Source organism: Martes martes (genome assembly GCF_963455335.1).
Source record: "Martes martes genome assembly, chromosome: 4".
NCBI lineage: Eukaryota > Metazoa > Chordata > Mammalia > Carnivora > Mustelidae > Martes > Martes martes.
In genome coordinates this window covers 68,185,403-68,190,123 of record NC_137891.1, presented here as the reverse complement: position 1 = coordinate 68,190,123, position 4,721 = coordinate 68,185,403, and the positions used below count along the sequence as shown (strand labels likewise).

The 4,721-nt window shown below is 34.6% G+C and overlaps 1 pseudogene across 1 annotated transcript; it reads left to right on the top strand.

Moving 5' to 3' along the window:
• Positions 1–1,934: 1,934 nt before the first annotated feature.
• On the top strand, positions 1,935–2,515 carry LOC308341606 (MICOS complex subunit MIC26-like; annotated as a pseudogene). Its single transcript has one exon. The product of its transcript is annotated as an MICOS complex subunit MIC26-like (transcript).
• The last annotated feature ends 2,206 nt before the right edge of the window (positions 2,516–4,721 follow it).

Here is a 4,721-nt window from a genome sequence, read left to right as displayed (position 1 = left end):
GCACCTTGATCTTGGACTTCCCAACCTCCAGCACTCTGTTGTTAAGGCCATCCATTCTATGGTATTTTTGTTATCCCAATCCAAACTGAAATACCACCAAACCAATATATTTCAATAAAACTGGTTAATATTGAGAAAATAGTAAGCAATTCTATTTCAAATGAACTGCCAGAGACTATATATTTATGTTCCTAATAAAATATAGCAAATTTAGATTGCATATGGAGAAGTATCAAATACAGCTGAATATCTAAAATTTAAAGTCACACTTTTTCTTGTGAAAATAATGGATTTAATTCTTTACTATATATGAAAAAGAAGATTCTATAGGAACACATAAGCATAACCTACTCCACAGGCCTTCACTATTATGTTACTTAGCATCTCCCTACCTTAAAATTTCAGAGCATGTGGCTAGATACCACCCTTATTCATACTCATATTCAAGAAATGTTTCCTGGCTCCTGCCTGTGGGCCAGCAAGAGGCTGAGGAATACAGGACTACTAATTTCTCTCCTTGTGCAACTTACGTAGCAAGGGGAGAGGTGACATTACACGTGTAAAAAATAAATAAATAAATAAAAGATAATTACAGACTGTGATAAACTGGATGAAAGAAAAGAGGAAAAAATTAAAATGATAAATCATGTCTTTAAATAGTGTGGTCAAGAAAAGCTTCTTTTGGAAACTAAAGAATGAGAAGGAGGCAGCTTGTAGAGATGCATGGGAAGACTTTTCGAAGCAGAATGGATAAATGCAACAGTTTTCAGGCAAATACAAACTTGATTATTTTTCCTTTCGAAGAACCAAAAAAAAAAAAAAAAAGGCCAGAGCAGCTGAAGAAAAACTTTGCTCCTGATTTGTGTTTTCAGCTCCTTGACCTGCAATGGTAAACAACAGGAAAACTGGACAAAATATTAGAAAAAAAACCATTTTCAGACATTCAAAAACAAGAAGTGCAACATGGTGGCTCCTAAGAGAAAAGAAACACACAAAGTGACTTCTACCCTTGCCTCAACTTTCTGATTACAGCCTACAAACCATTTCTTGGAGGAAGAAAGAACAAAAGCTGAGCACAGTGAGGCTGGGGTAGCTGGGCTTGGCATAAAAGAGAACCAGAGAGTAGGGACCTATATGTAGAAAGAGCTCAAAAAACCTGAAAGGGATCTTCTTGAGTCCTTATTGAATATAAAATTGCATTATGTTCAAGGTAAAACTTCATAATGCCAAACAAAGCACTTGGGGAAGCTAAATGATTTCTAGAGCTCAAGCAGAGCAGGGAGACATTTGAATTCCCATAAGCCAAGCAGAGTCTGTTGAATACCCAGGGTATTAGAGTTCAGTAGAGAAAGGTCATATATTAGAAATAGGGCTAATAAAGGGGCATGCCTCAGAAATAGTTCTAGAATAAAGATTTCTTTAGATTCACAAAGAATTAAGTTGCACTGCAAGTAAATTAACCACCTGCCAAAGAAAGAAAATTGTTAAAGTAAAATAACAAAATCCAGACATTCAAGACAAATGAAGAAGCAACAAACTCTAAGCCATAGCCAGAAGTGAAATCAGTCAATAGAAGCAGGCCCATAAATATGATAGATGATGGACTTTAAAATAGCTATGATAGATACACTTAAGATCTTATTAAAGAAATACAGAGCATAAGGAGGAGAGTAATAGAAACTATTATTGAACTCAAAAACTGAAGAATACTATGTGAAATAAAAATTCAGTAGACTGGTAGATTAGACACTGCAGAAAAAAAGATTATTACATTTGAAAACATAACATTCGAAATTATCAAATCCAAAGCGCACTGCAATAAAATGCTAAGAGTAATTCCCAGTGAATAAAAGTAATAGTCTCAATGATTTCTATGACAATATTGAAAGGTCTAAAATTCATGTAATTAGGCTGGAGCCTCCTCTGCAAACAACATGCTCAAGGTAATTCTGAGGTCTGTGGGGCCAGCCAGCCTGAGTCTGCTCACCTTCAAAGTCTATGCATCATCTGAAAAGGACTCATCTCACAAAACTTTCATGAAGGTTAATGAGCTTTCAGTGCACTCCATTCCTGAGGTTCAGTCTAAACAGGTGGAGGAGCCAAGGACCCAGCATCTCACATCTCCAACATTACTTGTGAGCCATAGCCAAATTGGTGTCAGGAAATACAACCACAGACTAAGCCTCAGATGCAGAGCTTGGTTCAGTGGGCATTAGACAGCACCTCTCCAAAATGCACCTCTTGGATTTTTTCCAAGAGCTGGTATTGTTGTTTTTGCTGGCATTGTTGGACTTCTCTTGGCTAGAGGTTCAAAAATAAAGAAGCTGGTGTATCCACCTGGGTTCATGGGATTAGCTGCCTCTCTTTATTATTCACAAAAAGCCATCATATTTGTCCAGGTCAATGGGGAGACATTATCTGTCTGGGATTTACAAGGATATGTAGTCATAGAAGATTTGTGGAAAGACAACTTTCAAAAGCCAGGAATATGAAGCATTCACTTGGAAATGAGTAGAATGCTCCATGCTCTGCCCATTTTAATCTGTTATAGGTAAACTGGAAACTCCATGCAGTAAACCAGTATTTCTATAGAAAAATGGTAGAGAAGAGTCAAAACCAACTGTAGTAAACTGTTTTTCTTCTTCAGGAAAAATGATACCAGGCTTCTTTGTTACCTTGGGTAATGCCATACTACAGGTAGACTAATAATCAGAAATCCTTACACCTAGAGATAATGCCTCCGAACTCTTTGTTCTCATGTTGCTATTTATGTATATAATTAAAATTCCAAGTTAAAAAATAAATAAAATAAAATCCACATAATTAGAGACACATAAAAAGGGAAGCAGAAAAATATCTCAAGACATTTACTGAAAATTTTCCAAATTTGATGAAAACTAAAAATATAGATGCAATAAGCTCATCGAACTCCAAAATAACACAAAGAAACCCACAAGAAAAAGTATCATAATTAAATTATTAAAATCCAGTAATAAAGACAAAATTTTAAAAGCAAGTGGAGAAAGCATAGACATTGAGTAGAGGAGAACTAAGATAAGAATAGTTCTAATTTCTAACAAGAAACATCGCAAGCAAGAAGACTATGTGCTGAAAGAAAATATGGCAGCCAAAATATCTTGCAAAAAAGGAAATGAAATAAAGACATTTTCAGACAATCAGACAAACAAAAGCTGAGAAAACTTGAAAGTAGCAGACCTGCTCTAAAATAAACGATAAAGAAAATTATTTGGGTTGGAAGGAAGATAAGACCACATGGAAACTGGGATCTATACAAATGAATGTGTAAGCAAGGGTAATGTGTTGGGATATAAAAAGTCAGTTTTTCTCATTTTTAAAAATTTCTTCTAAAGATAATTGACTATTTGCCACCTGGGAGGCTTGGTCAGTTAAGCATCTGCCTTTGGCTCAGGTCATGATCTCAGGGTCCTGGGATCCACACCTTCAGTGGGCTCAGCATGGAATAACTATATTAATATCAGAGGAAGACTATTATCATGCTTTAAGACAAGTGATATTATTAGAGATACAGGACATTTCATAATGATAAAAATACACAACAATCTTATATGTGGCTAATAATAACACCTCAAAATACATGAAGCTAAAACTGACAGAACTTAAAGGAGAAAGACAAAGCCATACCTACAGGTGGAGGTTTCAACTTCCCTCTCAATGAATCATAGAACATGCATACAGAAAATCAGTAAGTATAAAGAAAATTAAAACAGCATTATCAACCAACTTCACCTAGTTGACATTTATAGCACAACATACTCAAAAACTACAAAATACACATTCTGCTCGTATACACATAGGACATTAACGCAGATAAATCATATGCTGAGCCATAAAATAAGTCCCAATAAGTTTAAAGGGATTAAAATTATACATAGTGTACTCTCTGACTGCAACAGAATTAAAACAGAAAATAATATTAGAAAGTCTCTGGATAACCCTACCAATATGTGGAAATTAAATGAAATACTTACAAATAACTTATTAGTCAAAGAAGAAATCAAAAAGAAAATTTTCAAGTATTTTGAACTAAAATAAACAATGACAAAAACACAATGTGCTTAAATTTGTGGGATGGAGCTAAAGCACTGTTTAGAGGGATTATTATAACTCTAAATACTTATGTTAGAAAAGAAAAAAGCTTTATATTTCCACTTAAGAAAGTAAGAAAGAACAAATTAAGCTTAAAATATGTGGAAGAAAGGAAATAGAGGCACCTGGGTGGCGTAGTCAGCTTAGCACCTGCCTTTGGCTCAGGTCATGATCTCAGGGTCCTGGGATCAAGTCCCGCACTGGGCTCCCTGCTCAGCAAAGAGCCTGCTCCTCTTTCTCTCTCTGTCCCTCCTACTGATGATGCTCTCTTGCACTTTCTCTGTCAAATAAATAAATCTTTAAAAAAAAAAAGAGGAAAAGAAATAATAAAAATAAGAAAGGGAATCTATGAAATAGAAAATGGAAATGCAATAGAGAAAATTCATAAAATAAAAGTTGGTTTTGGAGGGGAAGCAATAAAATTGATAAAGACAGAAAACAGAAATTACTTCTATCAGATAGAAAATGGAAACATCACCACAGATTCTACAAACATTTGAGGAAGAGTAAGGAAACATTATGAATAATTTTATACTAATAAATTCAACTTAAATAAAAAGGGAAAATTCCTTGAAAGATACAAATTACAAAAA